Source organism: Raphanus sativus, chromosome 9 (assembly GCF_000801105.2).
Source record: "Raphanus sativus cultivar WK10039 chromosome 9, ASM80110v3, whole genome shotgun sequence".
Taxonomy (NCBI): domain Eukaryota; kingdom Viridiplantae; phylum Streptophyta; class Magnoliopsida; order Brassicales; family Brassicaceae; genus Raphanus; species Raphanus sativus.
In genome coordinates, this window is record NC_079519.1 from 29,090,719 (window position 1) to 29,104,133 (window position 13,415).

Sequence of the window (13,415 nt, forward strand, 5' to 3'; positions counted from 1 at the left end):
GGAGGCTCGTCGGGAATACGAGCTCCGGTGAAACTAGGGTTTCGGAAGCGGTGCTTCGGTGGCGTTGTGAAGCAGCGGCGGTCGGGTGGAAGCAGGAGTGACGCGTGGTGAGCTGAGGGTTTAGATCTATCCACGTGTCCGGCTCCTTGACGCGCGGGCTGGCTTCAACGCGTTTGGGCTGGAGTGGGCTGTAGGCCCAGTTAGCTTGTTTGTGGAGGCCCTAGATGTATAGGCCTTGTTTGTATTTCTCGTTTGGCTTCGGCCCTGTTTTAGTTTGTATGCTCTGGGCTTGGCCCATTTCAATTCTAATAAAAACTCTGTTGACGGAAAAAAAAAAAAATATTTACAAATGTGTTTAAAATACAAATGAAAAGGATGGACTCTCATTGGTTAATCTATGGAGGTAGAGATAACCTTTTGTTTAATTTTGGCCATCGATAATTTTGAATTCAAGGGTACCAAATACAATGAATACTTTATTAAAATTCTTTCTTCTCTTGGACTACTCATCTCCCTCATTTACACAGATCTTACAAAATCTTGTGCCTACGCCATCTTGTAACCAACACCACCGCCACATTTATCACCATCACCTCTCCCTTCAATTCCTCGCCCTCATCACCACCACTACATGTCATCTCTCGTCATGTCCACCGTACCCTTGGCTCACAGATCTGCAGAGTATCGATTTCAACATTTTTTATGAGTTTTCACGAACTTCATAATTAGGTTGTTGGTACGCCTCGACTCAAAACTTCACCCTTAAACAACTCTTCTACATGACAAGCTGTCACCAGTTGATATGCAACTCAATTGGTGACAGCTTGTCATGTGTAAGAGTTGTTAAAAGGTGAGGTCATGGGTTCGAGGCGCACCAACAACCTAATTATTGAGTTAGTGAAAACTCATAAGGTAAGGGTTGGGATCGATGGTCATATCTCTCTCTCTATATATATATATATATATGTTTTGAATCAATTTTGTTTTGTTCTTCGTAAATGGAGGAGAGAAAACTCACGGCTAGACGAAGATGACGACAAGCTTCTCAAATACTCCATCAAAAATCGTCAGAAGCCATAGCCGTGTTGACTCTCTCCACTTCTTAGCCGTGTTGACGCTCTCCCCTTCTCAGCCGTGACCAGCTGCCGCCATGGCTACTCTTCTCTTATCAACTGTAACTAGCTCTTCTCACCCCTCGAGTGTATGACTCTTCTTTTGTCTTCTCTTTCTTCTCCTTTCAACTCTCTCTTCCGTTCATGAAGACAAAGTCACATATCAGAAAATCATAACAACAAGGTCTCTTTCTTCATCTCGTCAAGGTTGAGACAGAGAGAACAGACCTGGAGGTGGTGTGAAAGAACGGCGTCTCTCTCTCCCTCTCTCTTTCTCTCCTTTGAATCTGATTTGATTTTTTTGTTAAAGTGAATTGGAGGATGCACAAGAGGCTTGACTGTGGAGGAGGCAAGGCGTGGTCTCGGCAGCAATGGTGCAAGGCGTGGTCTCGGCAGCGGTGGTGCAAGGCGTTGTCGTAGTTGTGGTGTTGTGGCAGAGAGAACATGGTGTTCAGGGTTTAGATGGGGCTGTGGTTTAATTGTGTGGTTTAGGTTTAATTGTTTTTGGTTAAGGTTTATTTTTTATTTTTTAAATTTGATTTAGTTTGTTTTAGTTTGATATACTTGTTATAAACATGTAAAAAATTTGATATGTTTTTTTATTTTTTTTAATAATGCTATGTTAGCAATTATTATATATTATTATAAGTTTTAAAATTGCACAATTAATAAATCGATATCAAAATAATTAATTAGCATAGCATATATAAAACGCTATATAAAGTCCATAGAAAAGACTGCGAGGGCAGAAATAACGTTCACCATAACACTATGCTATTCTGTAATAGTGTTTTACTTACACTATATAGTAACAATTTCTTGTAGTGTATTGAATATGTATTATAAAACACAATAATCAAGGGATTGTTAGTGCAGTGGTGACTGAGTTTTATAAACAAAAGAAAAACAACTCTTCAAGGTATTCTTGTACCAGTTGCAAAGTACTACATAAAATAGTACACGAAATGTTACGTAAAACGAAGATGTGTAACATACTTGAAGACTGGATTTGGAGCCGCTTAGAACTGAACTAAAGGTTACTTGGAGACTAAGCAAGCAATAATTTGCCTAGGAAAAATGGTAAATCATCAAGGGAAAATTTCCAAAAAGCTTTGAACAAGATTTAGAAATAGTCCATAAGAGAATTTTGGAACTCTTATGGAAATATCTCTTCATTGGGAAGTTGGTTAAGGTTAACCACGAAATCTACAAGTATAAGTAAAAATAAATGTGTCTTAGGTTAGACACCACCTCAAAAGAAATGTTGTCAGCATAAGGGTTTTGGTGTTGAATGAGAGTAGACATAAAGCATAAGGACTAGGGATCATGAGATATTCTTGGGTCAATGATAGATATAGGAACATGTTAGGCTAATGTCTCTATCTGAGAGTGACATGGTAGTCAATTCGGAAAAGAGTTAGTAAGACAATTTATCTTTGTAAAGAGAAATTTTCACTATGTTTTTGTTGTAATATGTTATGAAATAAATAAAACATTGTACTTGTACGTATTACTCTCTGTGTCAGACTCATCTCGTACTTTCAGTGAACTCTTCCATTTTCTACTGACAAAGCGAGGAAGGAAACTTCAACAGCGTCAGAAAAATACCAGAACTGATTTGTTTAGAACTAGCCACCGAACCACCCACAACAACGTCCAGTCCTTTCATGCTTTTGGAGTTAACCTCGCACCCAAGAAACACTGATTTACCTCATGGGAAATAACCGACCTCCAGCCAACACACTGAAGCTCCGGATTTTCTTCATCGACACAAATCTCTGAGACACTGCACACTGCCATACCATTCATCAGTTCAGCCAAACAACTCATGTTCCAACAAATTAACCTTCACTAAGAAAAATCGCCATCCTTTGGCAGAACAACGCCTTCACACATAGTCTTGCTTGAACCCACCTATCTAACGAAAGCAAATCTTTCTCTCATGCCTTTGGCAAATGTCTCCGCCATCTTCTAACCAAAACTCTACACCGTTCAAACAAAGTCGGACCTAGATTTTTAAAGTCTAGAAGTCCAAAACGAAAAAATGGCTGGAAAAATTGTTGTAGACGGGATTATTCGAACTCGGGGTTTGGGGTCAAGAACAAATGCTTTTTAATCACTATACTAAAGACGCACATTAGAAAATTAGTGGCTGATTATATTGATATTATTTATCGGCCGGAAACTATGTTTCTTTTTCTTAGGTCCAGCGCCGGCTCTGCTGCCAAAACCGACCGTTTTATCAATAAGCTAGTCATCATAAACCAACTTGTATATAATACTTTCTCTTGGGCTTTAGCATCATTCAGACAGTCACAAAGTTTTATATTGTTAAAACGTCTGCTAGATTTATACTGATGGCTATTGAATACAATTCGATACTGACCATTAAAACCCCACAAAGACTAGTTTTCAACTTACGGACTATCTAATACGTTTACGAAATAAAACGTATAAAAGTTTCGTTTAGATATCACTGATAATAAATAAATATACACAATTGTCATTATTCCTGTGGTGGTCAGAGTTTTAGTCAATTGTTTTATGCCATATGAGTGGTTGAAAACGTGGCTTACGACAAATCAAATCATACGAATTAAATAAATCACGAGGGGATATATGTCAGGTACATGAACTTCGTCTATTTCGTTTCTTTCATCATCATTTTGTTTAACGTGAAATTATGGACCGGTAGAAGTATCTAAAATAATCTCACAAATAAATCATCTTTTCTAAGTATTCAAAGAACGGTAAACCACAAATTTATATGCGCGTAGCTTATATAATAAAATACATTAGGTTATATTCGAACTCAGATTGCTTACTAGTCCAAAGCTTTTATGTCACTAGACGAACATCAAATGTTTATTTCATTTATCACATTCAGCATATTAGTTTATGTGTATTCCAATATCTATAAAACACAAGAGAGATATTGAAAGGGGAATTCCTTTGGTTATTCTTTTGTAACCAAGATAATTTCCTTTTTAATATATTGAATATGCATAAAAGAAATTTTCAAAAAATTATTATCAGTAAAAATGGTAGAGACTTTAATAACCACTTCTCAAGATTTATTAATCAAAAAAAAACTTATCAGTACCAATCCTTTCAATTTTCCATAAATTCTTGAAATCCTTCCGTTGCACCTTGCGAAGGGAGTTTTTGCGTTGTGGCGAGGACACGACACATCCTTGAACTCGAACTTGTTATTTTATAAATCTTTGAGACGATGTCATAATCATGTTATAGAGGATGGTGATTTTCCAATTTGTTTCTAGATCGGCTCCATAAACTATAGGTTTGTTTGTTTGAAAGAGTTAGCTCTTGGTTTTCTTCGGGCTCACCGTTAATAGAAACAGATAGCATTACAGTGGTGGCTATGAAATTAAGATGATCAATTGCACATTTTTTCGCCGCATCTTGTTTTGCAAGAAGCTCCATCAGGGTTTTCATCATGGTCATCACGGTGGCAAGATCTGTTATCAGCGGGGTAGTCCATGTGCCACTGAGATCACCTCCTGTCATCTTTAATATTTCGGCATTGATTTCTAAATCTCTACTGACAGTGCCAATTGTCTTCCTTTCAGAAGGCGAAGTTATGCATGCGTCTATTACGTGGTGGTGGGTTCGATCCTCACATGCAGAGTCAATTGCTTAAGAATTTGATACATATGGGAAGTATACTCAAATTCGACGGTGAGATATTTGAAAGACATATATTGATTGATCAAAGACGATCACAAGAAAAACAAACTAAGAAATCGTTAAGTATGATGAATTCAACAAAAAAATCAATAAGCAATCAAAAATCTACATCTTGTGCCAAATTGTGTGTGTGTTTATGAATATCCTTTTTATCCTCAGTTTTCTCTTTTTATAGTAAATTTATTTTATTTTATTTTCAAATTGGTATTGACTGACTTTAAATCAATTAGGATGCTCCGAGAGATATAATCCATTTCAACATTAATCGACCATAAATCATAATCTTTGAGGTCATTCTATCATAGAATATAAATAAGTTTTAAATTAATTTATGTTAATAAAAATTATATGTTCATTAACTTAATACTGAATATCTAATATGATTAAATCAAATATGATTCTATTTTATTTAAGCCAAGCGGAAATGAAAAAAAATAATTAACAAATTCTAGAATTAGTTTATATTTCCAACCTGATAACTAATGATAATGATCGTCATAAAACGTAGCAAATCAAAATAGCTGGAAAATAAGGGTAGCGAAAATGAAAGACCAACGCATGCTTGAGATAAATGATGACAAAGACAAAATGTGAAATTGTCAATCAATTTTTCAGCTTTGCAACTGCGGCCAGTTTAGAATAATATATTCCCTCCCTTCCAAAAATATCCACGTTTTATAAAAGAAGTTTATTTCAAAAAGATGTGTATTTTAGATTTTCAATACATAATTTATGGTAAATTTGTAAATTTCAAAATAAATTGTGTTTATTAAATTTATTGATTAAAAATTATGAAATAAGTAATTATAAAATAATGCATTAATAATTACTATTTAATATTTTTATTATGTTAGAGGTTATAAAATTTACATTATATTGGAACAGGAGGACTAATATTTAATTATATGCGATTAGAATGTTTTTTCTTATTATAAGTTTTTTTATTGTAAATCAATTAAAATAAATGTTTAGTATCTTATGAACTGTGCGTAATACATACCGGACAGAATGTTCAACAAAAAGGAAATTCAGCCTAAACTCTGAAATGTATAAATTAGATATAAGAAAATTAGATGTGCCATACAATTGTGTAAAAGGTGGATGAATCATTTACAATAAACCGATTCGATCCCAGACATATACTTCCACGTCTTTTAGATATTCAAATATTAAGTGACTAGGTATAATTAAGTAGAAATACTCAAATACCTAATGTCTGAAAAAAAAAATTCAAATGCCTGCTGAGCATAAATAAATCAAAATTTTGTTTTAAATATTAATATACAGACCATTTGATTTTTGAATTCCTTTTCCTTTCAGAACGAGTCTTCTGTAGGGATGGCAATTTGGACCGCGGTCCGCGGGCCAGTCCGTAAAAAGCCCATTCGAGGCGGGTTTGGGCTTTAAGAACTTAGGTCCGGGAAAATGCGGGTCTTGCGGGCCGGACCGCAATGTCCTATGTTGTAAGCGGGGCGAGTGTTGTGGGCAAGGGTCAGGCCGTCCGGAAATATGGAACTGAGGTTTAGTCCAATAATTCGGATTGGTATCTGAAACAAAAAAGATAGATTTTATAGGTTTTTATGAGTTTTTATGATGCAAACAGAAGCAAATATGAATATGAATCAGAATGATAATATGAAATACAAATAGAAAAGGGATAGATAGATGGAGATGGGATCTTTGTTGCTGGACTGAAGTCTCTCTCAACAAGAATCGATGGATGGAAGATGGCGTGAAGGTGGAATCCGGCCTGCTGGACTGAAGTATCTCTCAAGAATGATCAGTGGATGGAAATGGAATGATGGATGCCACAAAGCTCTTGAAAAGAGGCTTTGATAAGTCTGGTTGCTCAAGAGCTGCTTCTCACACACTCAAAAGACTTAGAACAATAGTTTTGACAAAACTAGAAAAACTGTATTATTCATTCATAAAATTCAAGGGTGCTTTACAAAGATGAAAAAGACTGAGCTTATATAGGCCTGACAGAATAACTCTCTAACAGTCTAAAATTGACTAAAGGAAAGAAATAAACTTGAAATAAAAGTTTTGAAAGCAAAGCTTTGATGGCTCCAAAGAAATAGCCATTAGCTTGATTTAAGCCATCTTCAAATGGGAAACTTGATATGATCTTGTATCTGGATATCTTCAGGATGTAGCCACGGTCAAGGAGTCTTCCTGAGATGTCTCTGAGTTGCCTTGATGAAGAATATGGCCGTTGGTCTTGAGCAAAAAATCAGTAGAAACTCATTTAAGGCATTTGGTGTCCATGCTGCCAAAAATAGAAGGTTGGTGCAAATGAAGATTCTCCTGATTTCCTGGGTGCTGGTGCAGCTGAAGACGTCTTGGATGTTTTCTGTATGGTTAAGATGATTTCCTGGCTTCCATAGATAAGTTTGGTTTGGACCAAATCGAATTGGTTTGCAACTTTCCCAAAATAAAGTCGGTTTGATCGGTTTTGGGAAATTGATTGTATCTTGGTATTTCCTGAAGAAATTCGTCTGATTTTGGATTCTATGGATAGCTAATAAATCCCTCTTGAATCCCATGATTGATGATGGAGAAGGCCGCTTCATAGTTGGGCTGAAATCTTCTTCTAAACTCTGGTACTCGTTGATGGATAGGCTGGAAAACCTCCATTTTGTAAAATTCATAACTTCCTGGTCCGTGAAAGTTTTTTTGAAATTCCAATTGGTCATGACTCCTTCTTGAGTGTATAATCCATGAAAATTAATTTCATGGCAAAACACCTTCTGGTTGTTGAGATATTCTCCTTGGACTGAACCTCGGTCGTTGGTACCTCCTAGATGACTGGTTTGGAAGGTTTGGTGAAACTCTGGTCGAACTATGGATTTCGTTATCACAACAGCGGATTTGGGTCGAGGGTTTGGGAACCGCGGGTCATGTCGGGCTGACCCGCAAAGATTCACCAGAGATAGAGACTGCAGCGGGGCGGGCCAAAGCGGGGCGGATGGTACCAAATGCCATCCCTAGTCTTCTGCAGTGAATAATTATTTCCGCTCAAATTTTCGGCAAATTTTCGATAAGATACTGTAAAAATCAAATTAAAGAAAAAGACACCTACATAAGTTTAATATAAGAAATAAGTAAACTATATTTATTGGTAGGTAATTTTGCAGTTACACAAATAGAAATGATTTGGAACTTTAGTATACTACCTGACATGATTTCAAGCAATGCAAAGATTCGAAAATAGCAAGTCCTCAATATATATTATTATTTCAAGGTTTTGGAATTTGGACTAAATTCTATGAATCTTATAATAGGTTCTCATTTTACCCTTAAATTTGTAATAGGTCTCGTGTCTTTCCTCTTTATGGCACGACTCGTGGGGTCTCACTTACATTACATAGGTCTAGCAAGTTTGCCTTTATAAAGTTAATCGACTTGGCATTTTTCTTAGACTTTACGTTATCATCGTTACACTTACATACATCAAAATACTATTATAAGACATGCGCAAAGTGCGGTTGAGTTTATATAATAAAAACTAAAACTATATAATATTGATAAATTAAATATGTATATGTGTTTGAATTTTTTAATATGCAAATAGTTATGTTTTCTTTATATAATATTTTTTATATTAGACTGAGCATTTGTAATTGTAATTCTAGATCCAAATCTATTTTGAATTCTAGCTTAAAATTTTATGTTACCGTGTTAATACCTATAAAGCCGTAATGTGGTCATCAAGTGAATTTTTTTATATAAATAGATTTTACAATTTTTTCGATACTTTACTTTAATATCAGTGATAACCATTTTAATAGTTTTATCACCATATTTTCAAAATCGAATTACTTTGACCTTAGTATTCCACATAATTTGAAGGATTTCAACTGGACGATTAAACTAATGCAGCCTATTTTCTTGTTTTAAATCGTTAGCTGAATATATATATATATATATTTCAAAATCGAATTACTTTGACCTTAGTATTCCACATAATTTGAAGGATTTCAACTGGACGATTAAACTAATGCAGCCTATTTTCTTGTTTTAAATCGTTAGCTGAATATATATATATATATATATATATATATATATATATAAAATTTAATTTGAATATTTATTAAATAAAATTCCATATTAACACAATTTTATGATCATTTTATCTTATTATAACAAAACAAATTAAGCCATTAATCACAAAATTTTCAAAATGGTATTTTAAAATTTCTAATAATTTATAGTCGTTTTAAAAAATCAAAATATAACATATAAGAAAAAAAATCTATTTTTTTAATATATAATAGTTATGTTTTCTTTATATAATCATCTATATATTGTGCTTAGCATTTGTAATTGTAATTGTGAACCGAAATCTATTTTAAATTTATGATGAACCTGAGATCGATTTGAGCTTAAAATTTGTATCACTATGTTTATACCTATAACACAGTAATGTGGTCCTCAAGTGAATTTCTATTACAAAGCAAGTTTTACAAATTTTTAAATATTTTACTTTAATATCAGTGAGAACCATTTTAATGATTTTATCACCATGTTTTCAAAAATCGAATTCCCTTGACCTTAGTATTCCACAAAGTTTTGAAGGGTTTCAACTAGACAACTAAACTAATGAAGCCAATTTTCTTGTTTAAATCGTTAGCTGAATATATATATAATTTAATTTGAATATTTATTAAATAAAAATTACATATTAATACAATTTTATGATCATTTGTATCTTATTATAACAAAATAAAGTAAGCCATTGATCACAAAATTTTCAAAGTGGTATTTTAAAATTTCTAATAATTTATAGTCGTTTTAAAAAATTCAAAATATAACATATAAAAATCTAATTTTTATTATATAGTTAATGTGATTGTTTAATGTCTTTTAATAATATAAAATGAAACAAAAAGAGCTGAGATACCTAAAATGTTATCAAATATTTATTATTCATATCATTAATTGTCATATATACGTTAATCATATTAGGTAATTCCGTAGCTTTTATTTAAGGAAAGTGCGAGAATATTCTTTTGTACACTATTTATCAATTGATAGTTAATTTAATAAAAAATATAATATAAATTAAAATGGACCAACCTATTTTAAAAAAAATTCTGAATTTCATTCTCATGGTGACATGTGTCTATAAAATAATGTTGTAATGTTTCTCCATTAATATAGAAGGGATACTCTTAACTTTTATCATCAATGGCATCAATCAAGCGATATGGCTATACGGAGCGGATATTTGGAACTTTAAGGATATTCGTGATTTTATCTGTTCTGTACGAATAGACAATTTTTCATTCTATTTCATTCATAATCTTTCGAATATTCGGTGTTACAGATATCCGAAAAAATCAGTATATTTTATCGGATATCCGATTCGATCTGTCGATCCGGTAAAAAATAATAAAAAACATCTTATGAAAAATATTAAAATGAAATGAAAATTGTAATATAAAATAATAATATGTCATTACAAATTACTTAGAAACTACATACTTTAAAAAACTTAACGACCAAATAATTAATTTAGTTGATAAAATAATAAATATATATAGAGATATATAATTTTATATATACATATATATGTATACATTACGGATCAGATCGGACACCTGTTTTTTAAATAAGTATTTGTGATTTGATTTTTATTTGACTGATATTGAATTTTAATATTTGATTCGATTTGCAAAATTACGTATATTCAGATTTTTCAGATAGAATCGAAACGACTGAAAGATCGAGTCAAATTTTACGGATATTTTGCTCTTCCCTATATATGAAAAGTAGACTAAAATAATCAGATAAATTCCTCATTCAATTTTAATTTAATATTCCTATATTTCTAAAATATCCTTAACTGAATAAACTAAATAATCTCAAATAGACTATTTTAAATTGTTAAAAAATTGAATAAATATAAGTGTGGACTAGTGGATGATTAAGTTTATATGTTATGTTTGCTTACTGATTATAAATTAATATAATAAAATAGTCATAAATAAAAACGAATTTCAAATTTATTATACCAGATAAATCACTAAAAATGATATAATAAAAATTAGCCAAAATTAAATACATTTTAAAAATAAAAAGATAACTCTTATATATAATTTTGTGTTGCTATCCAAAAATAATATCATTTAATGAATTTTAAAAAATAAAAAGATATTTCAATATACATATTTTGTTGTTATCCAAAATGCTATATTTTAATTATAAAAGTTTAAATGTTAAACACATAAAACACATAATTAAATTTTAATAAAGTAAAAATCTTAATTTTATTTAATTAGTTCAAAATATAACATCAAAACCAACCTGCAATTAGTGAATACACATTTTTTACGATTACAGATTTTTCAGTGAAAGCTAATGTTGATTCGAAAATATTCTTTTGAAGATTTTTTTGGTAATATGTTTGTTAAATAGTTGCCAACAATATGGGAAACCATTGAGTTTTGTTAGTTTGGTCGACAGATATTTAATAGATGTAATATTTCCTAGCTTCTTTAGTTAGAATATTTTTTTTTTTTTTTGACGGCAAACGGCTATTCTATTACTCAAACTTGAGGTGGTCTGGGTAACCAGACCGGAATAGAACAACCAATAAAATGTAACTTCCTATGGAAGGATCTAGCTGTTTTAGCTAAAAAGTCTGAAATTTGATTACGCGCTCTAGGAACATAAGAAATCTTGAAGTCGGGGAAGCATATCAGCAGTGTCTCTATCCTCTCTAGCTCCGTAGCAAAACATGGCCAAGCATGAGGTTCCCTGATCATCGCAATCAAGTCCTTGCAGTCTGTTCCAAAGTTCTGGCAAGTTGAATGTTGAAGCATATTCTCCATCGCCCATCGCAATGCTTCCAATTCTGAGTGCAAGAGCCGATTCTCTTCTATGAAAATTCTGTGATCCCATGAGTTGCGTGTTTCCCCCACTGTCCAACCAGACCCATCCACATCCACTAAATTGAGCCTGAGATGTCCAAGATCCATCCAGCAAACAAATATTACCCAAGCTTATGACTTGAGGTTCCTCTACATTACTCTCTTGTACCGCTGATGGTACCGTTTCATTAGCATTAAACCAGGCTTGACACTCACTCTCAGCGTGTCGTACTAGCTCCAGAGGATCTCTATCTATGCCTCTAAAAAGTTTATCGTTTCGAGCCTTCCAGATGTACCAAATCAGCCAGGGATAAGGATCCCTGTCTTGTTCTGGTTCAAGCATGCCATTCTTTTCCCAGAAGAGGTAGTTCATATTCGTGTATATACTTGGTGCTGGAAATACAGCCGGGCTCGTCGGGCTTTAGTTAGAATATATTTAAGGGTGAATAGTTAATAATTATATATGTTTAAAAAAATACATAAACTATTGTTTTAATATTCTACCTAGAATCAAGTTGGGTCCAACTTTTTTTTTATCAACTTTGTGTTTCTTTTTTAACTTTTGTGTTTCTTTTTTAATAGTATAGATTCCCACTAACACCTCCTAATTAATTTTAGTCTCTGTGATTCAGCTTCAGAAACAAGGGATCACCTTCTTCTTCATTGCGAGATCAGTGAGCATGGGAATTAAGCCTCCGAAGATTGGGATATACTCATTCAGGCTTCATTGGACATCACTTATTGAATGGTTATCTCTCACAGACTCCACTGCCCCTTTGGTGCTCAAGAGGCTTGTAGTTCACGCAACAACCTATACCATTTCGGCTGAAAGGAATAAATGACTGCATGACGGTATCTTGTCAACACTTCCAACGATTTACAAGCTCATTCACCGAAATATTAGAGACACAATCTAGGGGAAACAACAACAAAAGAAGAGTTTCAGAACACTTATGCTTTCATGGCTAAGGAATGCTTAGGAATCCTTCTCCTGTCATGGGCTTCACTTTGTTTTTAATCTTTTTTGCTAAAGTCTACCCCTTCTAGTTTTTTTCATTTTGTAAAGTTTTACATCCTTTTTTTTGGCAAAGAAAAATTATCTTATGATAGTTACGGTTACGTTTATCACCGAATAATTACACCCCACAGCTCAAAACTCACTCTTATATCGCCATAATGCTAACACTGCAGATATTTATTATCATGTTGTTCTCGCACTGTGATACAAATCAAATCATCTAGTAAGATTTCCTTTGCTAGACATGTAATTATTGATTATCTTTCCCATATCTATCTGCAATATTATTACTCATAAACAAAACATGTAAAAGTCAAATATTCTTTAATCGCTTAAAATATTTAGAATTTCAATGATACTAACATTCGTGTTTCAAGGAAATCTAATTATGTAAATTTTGCTCGCTTGTTACTACTTTTCACAGTTCGGTTTAGACGACATATAAACAGATATTTTAACCCTCCCAAATATATTTTTAGCATATATCAACATGTTTACACTACTCTATTTCTGAACCTAACTACTTTATTTGGTCGTCTTGATGAATGATTAATAGTGAAAATGGAAATTAATAAGTTAAATGGGAAGATTGCCATTTTAGGAAAGGTGTGTCTCGTTAAATGTGTTTGGTGCATGGGAGGGGCCAAATTTAAGGTTTGTGCCAAACTGGTTAATTAACCATAAATGGGAGATGGGTTCATG